Genomic DNA, 17,883 nt, shown 5'->3' on the forward strand with positions numbered 1-17,883 from the left:
CCTCAAAGGCCTTCTGAAACAAACAAACAAAAAGCCTCTCCACCTCCCTACAGAAGGATAACAATGAGAATGCCTATTTATCCTCTTTAGGAAGGGAATTCCCTCTGCAGTGTTTCCATCAGATAAACCTGTGATAACAATAAAACAGAATGAGGGCTTAAGCAATGAACTTAGGCCTAGGTATATTCCTTCAGATGTAGGGAATTCACATTTAAATTAGTAATTGTGTCTAGGATGTGGGCTTTCTAATTTTTTCAAAGTTATTGATAGAAATTATTTAAGTATATGGGAAGTTTCTATTAAATGTTCTAGAAACCCATTGCTTGGAGTGCTGAGATAAATGCTTGTCATGCTCTTGTAGAGGATCAGTACTAGATTCTAAATAGCCAAGTACAAAAAATCCTGGATGAACTGGCACTAGATGGAACCCCATGAAAGAAACCAAGGAAGTTCAGTATGGTGATGGAATCAACTACAAGGAAGAGAAATCCATCCACAGTAGTGGATGGATCAATGAAGCAGGTGAACATAAGAAGAACGGCTACTGCATATGGCCCTGAAGCCTTCCAGAGTTGCTGGATAATAAATATCCACTTAATATGCTGGCTGGAGGATTCTGGAAGCTACAGGAATAGCACTCCCATTAGGCAAGGAGAGATGTCAGTCTTGGGTGACAGAGTGCAAGAGACAGTGAATCATCTGCCATCAGAAACTCCATCGCAATGGAGATCTTGGCTTGATTTTGATCTCTATAAATGCCATTTCCTCCCTTGGTCACCAAATTAAAGGAATCTGCAATATAACAAAGGCTCCACCAAATTTGTGTGAGGAAACATTTTCTGTGAAGTTTTTCCTCATTCCCAAAATGTTGTTTTAAAACATTTTCATTTTCTCTCATTCTTTGAAGATACTTCTTTGGTGTGCAGAAAAGAAAAGGAAAAAGAAAACGAAGTTCTTATTTGCAACATGATACAACCAATCAGGGTTGGTTACAGGACCCAGCCAATCAGGTCATCTGCATTTTGGCATTCTAGAATGGCATAGCCCAGTGATGTCTAAATTCTGGTCCTCCAGGTGTTTTGGACTTCAGCTGCCAGAATCCAAAACCATTGGCCAAGGTGGCTGAGGCTTCTGGGAGCTGAAGTCCAAAACAACTGGAGGGCCAGATTTTAGACATTGCTGGCATAGATACTTATCTACCTCAGTGCTTCTTAAGCTTTGATGAACCAGCAAGGTTTTCCTCCCAAAGTGCAGGGCCAAGTACCATATTTGTGTACATGGACTACAATTTTCTCTATTTCCTGGAAATCTTTACTGATTTATATAGCAAAGATGCAAACCCAAGTCAGAGTGGAAGGAAGTGCTTTCTGGTAATTTTGGAAAACTTACTTTTTGGGAATAGCAATCCCAGAATTCTGGAATCCAAAAAAGTAGATTTTCCAAGCTCTGCTTTCTGCCCCCCCCCCCCCCCAATCTGAATTTGAGAATATTCCCTTCCTGTTCTATCAGAAATTCTGTTTGATAAGACATAGGCTGGCAACGTTTACATCGTCAACTTTGCTCTTAGGTATATCTATCTTGGCAAGATTTATATAAATGGCATTAAATTCTCAAACTGGCTAGAAGACAAAGGAAGTTATTTTCCTCTCTACTTAGTCTCAAAGTCAAAAGGGAGATCGTTAATGGTGCCAGATAGATTCAAGTGCACTTTGGAGCATAAGAAAATCTTGGTTTGGACTCATTATTTCATATCATCTAAGAAATGTAGAGAAGATGATGATTGCATCTGATGAGGAGGAGGTGGAGGGCATCTGCCATTTGCCATTTGGAGTTATTGGCAGAAAAGCATCCAGAGAGACAAAGTGGAATTCAAAATGAAATATTAAAGCAGTAATACCTTGAAGGTGAAGAGGCATTTGAGGTGTCTGTACATTATGCTGTTGCAAAAGTATCCTTACTTGGTCTCAGTCCAGTCGTGAGACCAATATTTCAGTCTCAGAAGCCAGTGCAAGTTGGATTCATGAATTTATTGCAACTTATGGGCTGACCCACTTCATAGGCATCTCACTTCATTTACCATTCCACAATTACACACATGGAATGAATGGCGAAGAGCCTACACAGAATCATAGAAACATAGAATCTTAGAGCTGGAAGGGGCACAAGGGCCATTTATTCAACCTTCAACATGAACAACTAAAGCACATCTGAAAGATGCTCATCCAACCTCTGTTTAAAGATTTCCAAAGATGGAGAGATGACCAACCTATGAAGCAGTCTGTTTCACAGTCAGACATCTCTTACAGTAAAGATGTTCTTCTTAAACATGGGAGATTATTGCACAGTTTAAAAAATTGAATTACCGCTGCTGAATTCAATTTAAATGTTGGATTAATCCCAATTTTATTGCACACATTTTTGTTGCAAAGACCGCCGGGCAGAATGCATCCTGGGTAACATCCAGCTAGAATTTGAGTTCAGCCAGCCAATTTGCAGTGTTGCAAAGCTTCCAGCTTTGCAAATCAGCCGGCTAAACTCAGATTCTAGCCGGATGTTACCCAGGATGGACCCGCCCAGCGGCATTGGTAGCAAAAACACATCCAATAAAATCCAAATGTATCTCAAATTCAAAATGAATTCAGCAGTGATAATTCCGGTTTTTAAACTGTGCAATAAAGCCCATGGTGTTGCATAGCACAAATCTCCACATACAGAGTTTTGCATTCATTGTGTGACACAACTCTTATTCTGAATGGCATCATTGTGCAACCAAATGTACAAATGAATGTATGGATGAATAACCAAATGTAAATTTGAATGTACAACTGAAAGAACCATGGCCAAATTTAGCATGTATTGGCAAAGACTGTGCACTCACATGCTTAATAGCCCCATGCATGAAACTCTGCTCCCATAATCCTTAATGTAAGGCATTTGTTGTGTATCAGACCAAAATGTCCAACTGTATCTGTAGGGAAACTTACATGTGCATTAGACAGTGACAGAATATTGGCCAAAATATGAACTTACTAGGGGAAAACTGTATTTTTATAATGACCATTTTGATGTGAACAAAGGTTTTGCCCCTTCAAGCTATCTCATATGATTTGTTTGAATGTAAAGGGAAGTAATACCCCCACTATATTCTGCTCTGGTCAAGCCTCATCTGGAGTAGATTCAGATTCAGAAAAAGGCAACAAGGATAATAAAAGATATGGAGCACAAAACACATGAGGCAAGATTGAAGGAGCTGGCTATGTTCAGCTTGGTGGGGTGTCCTTCTCTGGACATCTTCAAAAACAAGCTTGACAGGTACTTGCTTGGGATGTTTTAGCTGGAGACCATGCATTGAGAAGGACACAATGGCCCACAAGGCCAAGAAGGATATCATCCAGGTGTCTAGAAAAGAGCAAGCAAGATAGCACAGGGTCTACAAAAACAGTCCTTATGAGGAGCAGCATAAGAAGCTATTAGGCCTGCAGAAAAAATAATGGAGAAGTGATACGACAATTATCTTTAAATGACTGGATGGCTGTCACAGAAAAGACAAAATGTGCTTGTTCCAGATTGGAATCTAAAGCAAAGGATTCTAATTACAAGAAAGAAGGCCCTGATTAAACATTAGGAAGAATGTCCAGAGACCAAGGCTGCCGTCACGCTTCAGAATTAATGTAGTTTGATCCTGTTTAACTGTCACGGTTCCATCCTATGAAATTCTGGGATTTGTAGCTTGTTGTGGCACCAGAGCGCTAACAGAGAAAGCTAAATGTCTCACTAAACTACAGATCCCAGAATTCCATAGCAGCAAGCCATGGCAGTTAAAGCGGTATCCAAATGCATTAATTCTGCAGTGCAGATGCAGCCTAAGAGTTGTTTGACAATGGAAGAGGCTGCCTCAGAGGGTAGTGGGTTCTTCTTCAATGTAGGTTTTTAAGTAGAGGTTAAATATTCCTTTTGAGAGCGCTCTAGCTGTAGATTCCTGCAGTGGCAGTGAGTCAGACTAGATGGTCTTTGGAGTTTCTTCCAACTACATCCTCTTAGGCTTCTTTCTGACTCACTACAGTAAAGAACAGGACACTGGATTAGAGAGGCCTTTGGTCTGATCCAGCAGGACTCCTCTTCCGTACTTTGCCTCCCCACTTCTTGTCCACCCACCCATGCACCTGATCCCTAGCATCTCTTCCAGGGGTCCAAATTTCCTTTTGAGCTGCCAGATTTGAGCTCTGGATTACAAACCATGCCATTATTTTCAACAGGAAAAGACAAAAGGGAAGAGGTTGCTTAGCAACAGGAGCCATCCACGAACCCTCTCCAGCACAGTTCTTCTCCCACTCGGATTTCTTCCCCCTTTGAGGCTCCCAAGAAGGATGCAAGGCAGTCTGGTGGAGAAGCCTTTGAACTGAGGCTCAGCGCATAGGCTGAGAAGCCAGCATCATTAGTGAGGAGAAATGGAAAAAGAGAACCAGGCATGTCATAACCACTCCATACATGTCCTTCTCCCCCGTCTTCACCTGCTGCATGTTCAGTGATGTTGACTGCTGCTAACATTTTGCCAGAGAGTTCTAAAATACGTATTTGAAAAAATAATGATCACAGAGGATCTACATGAATTCAGCCTAGATAATGAGGAAATCATAATAGTTTAAGACTGTCCGTACCTAGGATCAAACATTGCTCGGGACGGAGACTGCAGTCAAGAAATTAGAAAAATACTAGGAATGAGAAGGGCAGCCATGAAGGAACTACACAAGATCCTAAAGTGTAAAGACATAAAACTGAGCACTACAGTTAGAAGAGTTTATTCCTGATGTTTCGCCAACATCTGTGACTGGCATCTTCAGAGAATGCTGGCATAGAAGAGAGCTGGATACACACACACACACACACACATACAGTTGTCCCTCCATATTCGCTAGGGTTAGGGGAACAAGACCCCCATGAATATGGAAAAACCGCAAATAACAAAAACACTGTTTTTACCTGAGATGACACCTCTCTAGGAATCTCTAGGTCCTCCAGGGCAACTCTGTGGTCAATGTCCAACATACACTGACCATAGAATGGCGCTGGAGTAGCTACAAATGATCTTTCAGTGCAACTTTTAGTTAAGGTTGACCACAGAGTTGCACTGGAGGACCTAGACAGTCCTAGAGAGAACATATTAATGAAATCCATAAATAATCAAATCCGCAAATATCAAAGCCGCAAATATGGAGGGATGACTGTATATACATCCAGCTCTCTTCTTTGCCAGCATTCTCTGAAGATGCCAACCACAGATGCTGGTGAAACATCAGGAATAAACTCTTCTAGAACATGGCCACATAGCCCGAAAAACCCACAAAAAACTATGGATGACAGCCATGAAAGCCTTTGACTTCACATTACAGTCATTTGAGGTGCAGTGCTTAGGCAAACAAATGGGTTCTTAAACAGATCAAACCTGAACTCTCCCTGGAAACAAAGGCGGGTTAAACACCGCCATTAAAGTACGGAGTCAGTCCATACTAGGGTTAGGAAGGTGCGGTGCTTCCGCACCCCCCTAACCCTAGTACGGACTGACTCCGTACAAAATGGTGGCCCCCTTCCACATGGGGGCCGCCATGACGACGTCATGACTGCACCGCCTCTATGCGGGGTGGGGCGGATGTGACGTCGTCGGTCCGCGCCAGGGCGCTTAGTGCGCCCTTTCCACAGACCAGGAAGGAGCTCCGTTTTGGAACTCCTTCCTGGTTTGCGGCGCCGCTTTGCTTCACTGGGCGCAGCCTTCAGACGGCTGTGCCCAGCGAAGCAAGGGAGAAAGGGGCCAAGCAGCCCCTTTCTCCTCCTCCCCACCGCCGCGGGGTGTCCTTGGGGCTTGAAGCCCCAGGGACACCCCTTTTCAGGCTGCGGGGAAGCGGCGTTTTGCCGCTTCCCCACAGCCTGAAAAGCGGCGGATCGGGGCCTCAGTGGCTGCTGTTCTGGCAGCTGAGGCCCCGATACTCTGGGGAAAGGGGCAGGTACAGCCCACTCCAAATGGGCGGTCTGTAACCCGCCAAAGATGATAAAACTGAGGCTGTCGTACTTTGGCCACATCATGAGAAAGCATAACTCATTAGGAAAACTATGATACTAGGAAAGCTAAAGGGAAGAAGAAAGGAGGAAGATTACACACCAGATGGATGGACTCAATCAAAGAGGTCACAGGCCTGAATCTGCAGAACCTAAGCAGAACAATGGAGAATAAGGAGTCTTGGTGATGTCTCATCCATCGGGTCATCTTGAGTCAGGGTCGCTTCAAGGACCGTTAGCAACAACAGCAAATAAATGTATACTTCTAGGTATACTTTGGATCATTCATCCAAAGGGTCACCGTGAGTCAATAGTTCTCCAGCATCCAAAAATATGTAATTGCATGGCTGGAATCCTGTTGGTTACACACAGCTAGACTAAACCCCTATAATCAATTGCTGGATAGTGAATCAACACTTGGGTAAATCCAGTTCATTCAATGGCTCTACCCTAGTTGGTACCAACAATAGGATTTAGGCCCATGTGGGATGGCTATACATATGAAACTTCACTTACACAACTGTGGACTGAATACAGTGCGCAGTACACATGGACGCACTATATGCAGTTTCCAGCTTATGCTGAAGCTGCGCTGCAATGAAAGTAATGTTGTGAGCGCTGCCCTGAGCCGCGAGCACACAACCCCATTGTTTCCAATGGGGCGTGAGCATATGTGGACTTCCCCTTATGTGGGGGGATTCGTAACGGATCCCCCACATAAGGGGAGGGCCCGCTGTATTTCAATTGCACAGTGGCCAAAAAAAGTACAACTGTACATGTAAAGGAATTGTACATAATGTGTAAGGGAATTTATATTGCGGTTCTGTCTGCGTTGTCGTTTCTCTTCAAGACTTGTTCGGCGTGAGCTTTTTAAAAAAGCTGCAGCATCGTGGATAGTGCATCTCCATGCCTCCCGATGCGAGGCCAGGGCAGACCATTGTTGGTGATCAATTTGGCCAAGCCTGAGAAGTTGTTTCAAGGAGTCCTTGTATCTCTTTTTTGGGGAGCTCCTCTTACACTGACCTGTGGTGAGTTCACCGTAGAATACTATTTTTGGGAGACGATGGTCCTTCATCCTAGAAACGTGTCCTGCCCAGCGCAGCTGCGTCCTCAATAGCATGGCCTCAATGCTGGTGATCCCTGCTTGCTCAAGGACAGCAACATTTGTCGCATAGTCAGTCCAGTGTATATTTAGAATTGTGCGTAAACAGCGCTGGTGAAAGCGTTCGAGGAGTCGTAGGTGTTGGCGATAGGTGACCCATGTTTCAGACCCATAGAGGAGAATAGACAGTACAATGGCTCTATACACACTGATTTTTGTGCTTCGCCTCAAGTGTTTGTTACTCCAGACTCTTTTGTGAAGCCTTCCGAATGCACTATATGCCTTTGCCAGTCTGTGATTGATCTCTTTATCAATCTTGGTGTCTGAGGAGATGATGCCTCCCAGGTAGGTGAACTGCTGGACGGACTTAAGCACAGATGTGCCTACAGTGATGTGGGGATGGTAGTGTTCTTCCTGAGGTGCCGGCTGGTAGAGAACTTCCGTTTTCTTCAGACTGACTTCCAGTCCAAAGAGTTCTGCAGCTGTTGCAAAGCAGGATGTCAGGTGCTACAGAGCTGCTTCCGTATGGGCAACGAGGGCAGCATCATCAGCAAAAAGCAGCTCACGGACTAGATAGTTTAGAGTCTTAGTGTGGGCCCTCAGGCGGCTTAAGTTAAACAGGCTACCATCAGTTCAGTAGCGTATATAAATGCCGTCTTGTGAGGAGGGACTTGCTGTGCAATTCCACAAATACCATAAACACAAAAATATACTCCTTGACAAATGCATTCATCTGAAGATTATAGAAATTCTAGCAGTAGAGGACTGCATACTGAAAATGTTTGAATTTGCAGAAACTGATAAATTAATCATTTTAAAAGTCTGTAAATAAATTTACAAAAGACTGGGAGCCTTTTGTACAATTTGTCCAAGAGGAAAGAGAAACAATAACATTTGTAGATTTTGAAAATTAAGCCCGAAACAGACGGGCAGAAAGCACCGTGCCGGTGCCAAAATTAGGGTTCCAAAGTGTGAAGCAACTGCCCGCTCAGGAACCCTAATATGTATAGATGGCATCATCTTTACGTGGCACCATCCATATGTGGGACACATGTGTGATGCAAGCACAGTGCCGTGCCTGCATCACTGGGTGCCGCCCTTGTGTCTTGGATGCATCACAGTGTGCCAATGGCGCACTGGTGGCATTGTCCCAGCGTGCCAAAAAGAACCCATTTTTTCCGGGTTCTTTTTGGTCCGGAGGGACACCGCACAGTTTGGCTTCTGTGGTGTCCCTATGGAGGGAAACTGGGTGCCTCCAGCCTGTGCCTTTGAGGCAGTCTGGATTGCCCCTTAGTTTCCTATTTTTTTCCTTTTTCATAGTAAGAAGTGCATATTCAATTTTGGTTTTTCAAAGGAAGTAAAGAGCCATCATGCTGTAGTAGTTTGAGTATTGGAGACTCCACTGTGGAAACATACTGGGAGACCTTGGGCAAGTCAAATGCTCTTGGCCTCAGAAAGCCCCAAGTTTTCCCCAAAAGTTGGAAATGACTTAAATACATATGACAATGGCAAAAACAACAACATATGTCTGAATAGCATGTTTATATCAACATTGAGAAAGTGGGTAGCCTTTTTAAATGTCTGGTGTTTAGATAGACAGATCATAATAGTAGGTTGCATTGGTAGGTGATGTATCTTTGTAGTTTGTTGTGGTTTTTTGTTTAGTTATGTGTCATATGTGATATGTTAAATATTATTTGATAGTGTTATATGTTGTCAGATACTTCTATACTTTTATACTTACTTCGATACTTCTATATGGTATGTATTGTTTTTTCTTTCAATAATGTACATATAAAAAATTTTTTAAAAAAGACAAACACATTCATGTTGTGTTGTCTTTAACTTAGCTTTAATGTACCTTTGCTCTTAACAAGTCTGTTCTTGCACAAACGATCTTCCTCTCTATTTCCATTTTCTTCTTTCTCCTTTTTCATTAGGAGAGCGGTCTGGTATCATTACTCCTTCTAATCTAATTTTCAGAGTCAATTATGATCCCATTATCTGTATGATTGTGTCACATTCTGTACACATTCAACGTTTGATCTACGAGGATGGGGTCTTGCAAGGTAATTGCTGGCCATTATTTAGTATTTATTAAGAAATGGAATGATACAATTTAGCACACTGCAGATATCTCCTTCATGAAATCCATTTCATTAAACCAAATAAGGTAAAATGATTATTTCTAAAAGTCCAGATAATTTTTCAACCCTTCCCAATGCCTGGAACATTTTTAGCAACAAGGACAATGCTAACACCTGCGATAACTGCCTTCCCATCTGATGAAGAAAGGATGGGGCAGCTTTATAACCATTTTTTAAAAACCTTATATTTATATATTTTTAAACACTTATGTGTTTTTTTAATTTGTGGGTTTCTTTAAAAAAAAAGTTGTTACAAGCCTTGAGTCCCTATACTGGGAGAAAGATGAGATATAAATAAAATAATAAGAAGAAGAATGTCCCACCAGGTATGTTCAGTCACAACTCCCGTCATTTTTTGCATGCATGCACATCTAACATAATGGTTAGGGATGGTGAGAACTGTAGTCCAAAATATCTGGAGGGCATCTTACTCAAGAAGGCTAGCACTTTTTGGCCCATGTAGGTTAGTTATGTCTCTGTTTACTTCACTGGCAGTGTGTCCCCTTGTGGTTTCTTCCACCTCTATGATTCTCTGATTCTTTTATTCCATTTGTGTATTTATGTAGGAGGTGGCAGTGGAAGCAGGAGCAATGGTGAGCAAAAGAAGAACGTAGCAACATGAAGGAAGGTGAAGATAGGAGGAGAAGCCAGCTAACTCTCATCCATGATTCTCAGGAATGCCTGACTTTGGCAGTTCTCACAGCCAAGGAACAATAGGAGATGTGGCTTGGAAAATCACCTGTCCCTCCTTCTCCCATCCCTGCTGCTGCGTACAATGTCCAACAGCTTGCAAAATGGTTCATTCATTCTTTCACAATAGGTCCAGGCCAATGTACCCTTGCAGCTTCAAAACACCTGCCAGAAAGGTTCCTGGTAAATTTTATCTGGTAAATTCCCTGCTCAAGACAACTCTTTCTCTCACTCTCATCTCTCACCATAGCTCTCAGTTGAAAACTCCAGAAAGGGAGTGAGAGTAGAGGAATAAGTCCACAGAGAACAGATTAGAGCGCAAAGATACCTCTCCTTAACTCTGCATGTTTATTCCAGAGGAAAGGATGGAGTGACATTGAGAAGATTCTCTGAAGTACACTGTGGAAAGAGGGCCTTGCAAACAGCTTTTAATTCAAAGTTCCAAGAAGAAAGATTTAACAAGGCTAACTAGCAGAGCCCTGGGTTCATGTGCTAGTGATGAGGCAGGAGCTTGACGCAGGAGCAAACAGAAAAAGCCTCCTAATATCATCTAATCGGTGATACTCCGGACCCATGTTTTTAGATTCAAAATCAACTTACTAATTTCTTTAACGTTATACACAAATATTTTGTTATTATCCTCTTCCATTCCCTTCCTTTCTTACAGACTGGTCAGTCATTATTATAAAGCATTTGATAAGCAATAAATCATTTCATAATATTAATCTTTTAACCCAATTATTGCCCAAGTACCCCACTTTTTTCTCTAACAATTTCCAACTGTTTTATTGATATAGCTCAACACAACTGCCTACATTCAGGATCCCCAAACTTAAGTAATTCAAGTGTTTTGAAATTCACCTCCCAGAAACCCACCCAGCTTATTCAACAGTCAGGAATTCTGGGAGCTGAAGTCCAAAATATCTGGAGGACCAAAGTTTGTGAATCACTGGCCTGGATCTTTGGATTGTCCTTGGGGATGTGGCTATGGAGACTATCACTTCAAAAGGTATAGCTATACACATGCCAACTTGAATGGGACAATTCTAAAGCTTCAAAATTCATCAGGATACATTAATGCATACACATCTTGGTCAAGATCATACCTCATAGAATCACAGAGTCTTAAAGTTGGAAGAGACCACAGGGGCCATTGAGTTCAACCTCCTGCCATGCAGGAAAACCAATTAAAGCATCCCCAACAGATGGCCAACCAGCCTCTGTTTAAAAACCTCCAAAGAATGGGACTCTACCACACTCTGAGGCAGCATATTCTACTGCTGAACAGCTCTGACCACCAGGAAAACTCTTCAGATTTAGGTGGAATCTCTTTTCCTGTTATTTGAATCTATTGCTCCTTGTCCTAATCTCCAGAGCCATGGAAAACAAGCCTGTTCACCCTTTGATATGTCATCCCTTCAAATATTTTAACATGACTGTCACCTCTTAACCTTCTCTTCATCAGGCTAAACATTCACAGCTCCCTAAGCCATTCCTCATAGGGCATGGCCTCCAGATCTTTCGCCATTTTGGTTGCCCTCCTCTGGACACATTCCAGCTTGTCACCATCCCTCTTGAACTGAGGTGCCCAGAACTGGAGACAATATTACTGGTGAGGCCTGACCAAAGCAGAATACAGTGATACTAGCACTTCCCTTGATCTAGACACTATAGTTCTATTGATGCAACCAAGAATCATGTTGGCATTCTTGGCTGCCACATCACACTTCTGACTCATGTTCAGCTTGTGGTCTATTAAGACTCCTAGGTCCCTTTCACATGAACTGTTGTCTAGCCAGGTGTCTCCATCTGCCTAGATGTAGAACCTCACATTTCTCCCTGTTGAAAATCTTTAGCCCAGCTCTCTAATTTGTCAAGGTCATTTTGAATTTTAATCTTGTCCTCTGGGGAATTAGCAGCCCCTCTCAGTTTGTTATCATCTGTATATTTAATCAGCATGCTCTTTGTTCCTTCATCCAAATCGCTGATAAAGATCACATGTTTCCATGATGTAAATACACACTCACACAGTTAAGTCATGGTTATATTATATCACCCTTTTGCTGAATATCAACAACACGCAACCAATTGTGTATCTGCAAACCATTTGCTTGTTGCCCCATTGTGCAATGGGGATGTTCACTGGCTGTCCTTGCAATCCCAGTGGAAAAAGTGGTGCATTGAAGGAAGTGAAAAACAGTTCTGTACCATCCAAGAATGCACAACTGCAAATGCAACAGAGTGCAACACTGCATGGCACTCACACAACAGTGAAATGAATGCAAGCTTTAGGCAATGACCCACAAAAGAGGAAATTTACTGTTACACAAGACACCAAAAGTCATGCACAACCAGGAGTGGGATGTTACACAAACTGCTGTAGGAACTGTGCTCTGCTGCTCTGAGGAGAGAGAGAGAAAAATTGATGTTCAGCTAAGAATTTCATCACACTACAAATTGTTGCAAAATGAAAGACAGAAAAAAGAGTTTAATTAGATATCAGCAGTTTCATCTCAAGACTGGATGCTCTAAACTATAGCAACACAGAGCCCAAAGTAGAAGTTTACCCCATAATTCACTCTTCTTCTCCTCTTTGTGCCAGATCTAAATAATAGACTTAGTAAAAGGATCATATCCCCATTTGACAAAATAAAAGCATCATAATTCAAGGTTGCTAAGCTGCTCTCAGGAAAGCTATATATTACAACTGTGAGGCTGAACCTATGAAAAATGACTGTTTTTGAAGAGGAAAAAAAGAACAAGAACCCAAAGCTACTCATATAGAATTTTAACGATCAGTAAGCTTCCTGTTTTGATGTGAATTAAAGCCAATTTTGCTGAAATAGCTCCCAGTGTTATCCTTCTGATCACAAACTTGCTCTAACCCATGTCATCCCTGTAGCTGAATCATTGGGCCATTTTTCTCATGGAAGAGCCAATTGTTAGATGACTTTTCCACCTTGGCATTGAGGGAGCATCATAAATTTCATGGATGTGCCCTTAACATTGTATATAAGGTCACTGTCAAATTCTGCCAGAGGTGGAAATCAACAAGGAAATGAAACTGAAAGGTGAGGAGAAGTTCAAAGTGGAGGTTTTCAAGCAGAGACAACACCTGTAATATTCTATAAAACACCATATATGTGGCAAGGTTTGGGAAAAATGCACAAACATAGCCATGTTAGTCTGAAAAACAGTATGCAAAGTGATCTTATAGCACCTTTGAGACTAACTAAGTGAAAGAAGTTGTGGCATGAACTTTCGTAGACTTGGTCTACTTCCTCAGATACATGAAGTAAAGTGTTGTGCAGAAAGGACCTTTATAGTCAAACTATATGAATAGCCACAGAAATGCAAAACTTGTGATGAGGTGACAAGTTCAGTTGGTTGTGGAGGGATGAAAATAAGAGGGAATTGTTGTCTAAGGCCAAGGTGGGTGGATGGCCATATGAATGGTGGAAGGAGTATGGGAATGTGGTCTCTATAGGCTGGGAACCAGAAGGGAGATGTCATAAAGTGGCTAAGAGCATTCTCAGAAGTCAATATTATAACATGCATAGTGTGGCAGGAAGCCATTATAAATAAATAATAAATAAAATATTTATTTATATCCCGCCTCTCCCTTCCGGAATCTAGGTGGGTAACAACAGTCCAATAAAACAGATATACAGACAATAATAAAATTTCCCTAATTCCTTTAACCCTCCCTCCTTCTGCTAAAATTACACATAAATGTCAAGACACAATACAATGTCCCCAGTACAGTGTACTTAGTTACAAATTTTGTAACTAAGGATCGACACAGGTCGAATTATTCCAAGAAACCATCAGGAGAGGCGGTGAAAGAGTGAATGGATCAATTTGGTTAATTCAGCTGGAGGTTAGTCTGGAAAGGCCCAAAAATGTAATATGGAGGAACTCTTCCGGCAGATATTCCATATTTTAGGAGCAGCAGCTGAAAAGGTCATCTGGGAAGTCACTACCAGCCTGTTTTTTTAGCTGGAGTAGGTTCCTCCCAGAGGACCTGAGTGCACGGGAAGGATTGTATGGGAGGAGGCGTTCCCTCAAGTATGCTAGACCCAAGCCATGTAGAGCTTTATAGGTAATAACCAACACCTTGTACTGAGGGGAAACCTCTGTTCAATCCACTGTTGATGGAAAAGAGTTTGTGAATATATTATAATGCAAATGTTTCTCTTTCCAGTCTTCCTTTGTGTGTTCTTTTGTTCACAAACCACTCTCCTGAGGTCTGAGATGTTATTCCCAGGAAGGCTGAACTGTTCCGCAACAGGTTTTTGTATATTCCCATTTCTAATGTCTGATTTATGTCCCTTTATCCTCTGATGCAGAGACTGGCCTGTTGCCCCAATGCAGAGTGCAGAAGGGCATTATTGACAGAGGATGGCACATATATCACATTAGAAGATGGGCAAGTGAAGGTGCTTTCAATATTGTGAGTTATGTGATAGGTTTTGGGAAAGGTACTTGTTTAGACTGCAACTCCCAGACTGCTGCAGTACACTGGTTGGAGAGTTCTGGAAATTGTAGTCCAAAATAACAACTGTCCCAAGCTCTGACAAGGCAATGTTGCAAAGTAAATAAGCAAATAATCAGTTAAAAACAACAAAACGATGGTATTGGCGTGCCTCTCAAACATTGGCATAATCTCCAACATTTCACAAATGAAAACCAGGATACATGTGACCAAGCAACACCATAGTGTAGTCAAGATGGCAATTTATAGATAAAAAGGGCACTCAAGCCAGGAGAGGGTGCAGCAGTTTGCTTTTGCCAAAGCCTGCTGGAAAGAGCAAGGAGAGAAAGGGTGGAGGTTTGCCTTTCTCAGTAGACTCTGGGAAAAGAAAACTGCTGTGGCCTATCCAACCTTCTGCATTCTCCAATTTTAAAAATTGCCTTCTTTACCATACTCTGCAGAAAGGAACAACAGGATATCACAGTAAACACAGGTGAAGACCAGGCTCCATCTCCCCTGCAGAAATAATGCAGGTTGACACCACTTTAACTGCCATGGCTCAATGCTGTTGGATTCTGGGATTTGTAGTTTTATAAGAGCTTTGGTGTCACAACAAACTACAAATCCCAGGATCCCATAGCATTTAGCCATGGCAGTTAATTTTGTGTCAAGCTGCATTATTTCTGCAGTTTGTGTGCAGCCTAAATCCTGCTTCTGAAGTCTATGTCAAGTGCAGGATCCCAGTTCCATACCTTGACACTGAAGCCTGGCTTGTTAAGTATCTGAAGGGATATCATGCAGAAGATTGGATAAATTGTTTTCTCCTGGTGCAGAGACTAGAATGCGATCCAATGGATTCAAATTTTAAGAGACATTTTGTCTAACATTAGGCAGACTCTATTCTAGGCTTATGCTATGCTGAGCCATATAGGATCTTCAATGCACAATGTCAGGGATTAACATCCATGCAGCTCTCCAGGGTTATGTTTGTGGGCCACAGCGCCACCCAGGGGTCAAAGAAAAATGTTCAAAAATACTTTTTTGTCCCCAAATGCTCTCTAGAACAGCCATCACACTGCAGAATTGATTGGGTTTGACACCCTTTCAACTGTGATGGTTCCATGATGTGGATTCCTGGGATTTGTAGTTTGCTGTGGCACCAGGGTTCCCAGACAGAGAACTACAGAACTGCAAATCTCAACATTTCATAGCATTGTGCCATGGCAGTTGTGTTGTTGTTGTTGTTGTTGTTGTTGTTGTTGTTCTTTGTTTCTTCAGGATACCATCCTCCATTATCAGGATGCTATCCTTCAAGATCTCTTGGGAGTCAATGCATCCCTTTAGCCTCTCACAGTTGCCCAGCCTTTCTCTAAACAAGCAGGGATTGCTTAATTAAATTAAGGGAATTAAAAGGGGGGTATTCTTTGGATCTGTATGGTCCTGCTGCCATATTTTCCTCATGGGACAGTTAGAAAAGACACAGGAAGGGGAAGAGGAGAGAAACTATAAAACTATATTCCACTTTTACTGCCATGGCAATATCCCAAAGATTCCTGGGACTGGGACTTTGAGGGAGGCACTTTTAGAATTAAGAACCAGAGAACAGAGAACTGGGGGGATGTCATACTGATGATGGAGCAAGCTTGTTTTCTGCTACTCCAAAGAATAGGACACAGAACAATGGATGCAAACTACCAGAAAGGAGATTCCACCTCAACATTAGGAAGAATTTTCTGACAGTAAGAGATGTTCAACAGTAGAATATACTGTTTCAGAGTGTATCGGAGCCTCCATTTTTTGGAGTTTTTAAAGCAAAGGCTGGATGGAAATCTTTTGGATGTGCTTTGATTGCATTTTCCTGTATGGCAGAGGCTTGGACTGGGTGGTCCTTGGGATCTCTTTCAGCTCTACAATGCTATGAACTTTTGTGCCATGTTAAACTACAAACACTAGAAATCCTTAGGATGTTTCCTTGGAAGCTGAAGTGGAATATAGCACATTTATTCATTCATTTATTTATTTATTTATTTAGTGTAGTTTAATGGAATACTAGTTAGGACTTGGCTGGGAGACCACTAGACAACACCAAGGATCTCCAGGTAGGCCTATGAAATAATCCTATGTGAAAGCCTGGAGAGCCACTACCAGGCAGAATTGACATTTCTGAGGTAAATGATTTAGTACAAGATTGTTTTATAAGCAAGGAGGAGAAATGAGATTAACTCCAATGTAGATCAGATCTTGAAATTGTAGAAAGCTCATTCTTCTTTGGCCAAAGAGCTTCATCCCTGCTCCTGAACAGAGCAGCCTTGCTTTCTGTCTCAGGAGCAAAGAAGAACAACTTTATTATCATGGAGCAGAAATTTATAAGGTTGCATTGTGATGATACAGAAGGCTGTAAATAGAGAGGTTCTCGTGACTTTAGTAGGCAAAAAGTATCTACCCAGAATTAATTTCAACAATCAACAATAGGGTGTTCATTTTGTTAGTATTGGTTAGTCCATGTTGTACAAATGTAACAGCAACTGTTACATTTCAATGGTGGGAATAGCATTTCCTAGCAGCCTCACATCTGCAGCAGTAACTCTGATATATCGAACTAGGCAAGGTTATTTCTAGTCCCTATTTGATCTAATTTTACCAGCAATATGGCTGTGCTTTGGTTCACTACTGATTTCAGACTTGTGGCCCTTTAAGAGCAGGGAATTTCTTCAGGGGCTGTGGTCTACCAAGAATCAGTTCCTGGGAGTATCTGGTCTACCCCTTGTCAAGCTAGGAGCTATACAGAGTACAGAAATCAACATAGGAGGAGATACAAGAATTCAATGTAGATGAAGAGGAAATTGAAATAAAGATCTCCCATACCTTGGATCAATCATTGATCAGAATGGGAATTGCAGTCAAGAAATAAGAAGATTGTGAATAGGAAGGGCAGCTATGAAATAACTGGACAATATCTTATATGTATTAAGCTGAATACATTTCAGGATTCTCAAGATTCTTTTTTCAATTTCCTATTTTCCTATTATTTGAAATTTTTAACAAGACCAACATTTTTATTCCATTCATTCACTTCTATACCAGTTCATCTTCTCTACTGTTTAAAGACTACTTTATGAGTTCCCTTCTGAAGCCTAGCACAGTTCCCGAGAACCGTCATGCCAAAAACCTGCTTTGAAAAGTCTCCTTTGCTCTGAAAATCCATCAAGCTAATTTAATGTGGCATAATGAAGTTTAATTAAACTAGATGTCATAAATTGCAAAAAGTTGATTTAACTAATGTAATTTATTTTTGCAATTTACCATGCTATGGATGTTTCTCAATTTAGACTACGGTGATTTGGGAATCCATCATCTCTAACCACATAATTGTGCATGGGAGTGAAAGATGCTTCAGTATTAGTATTAGTTTTGCTCAG

The sequence above is a fragment of the Sceloporus occidentalis genome, unplaced genomic scaffold, assembly GCF_023333645.1.
Source record: "Sceloporus occidentalis isolate IW3139 unplaced genomic scaffold, rSceOcc1.0.p SCAF_2, whole genome shotgun sequence".
In the NCBI taxonomy this organism is placed as follows: domain Eukaryota; kingdom Metazoa; phylum Chordata; class Lepidosauria; order Squamata; family Phrynosomatidae; genus Sceloporus; species Sceloporus occidentalis.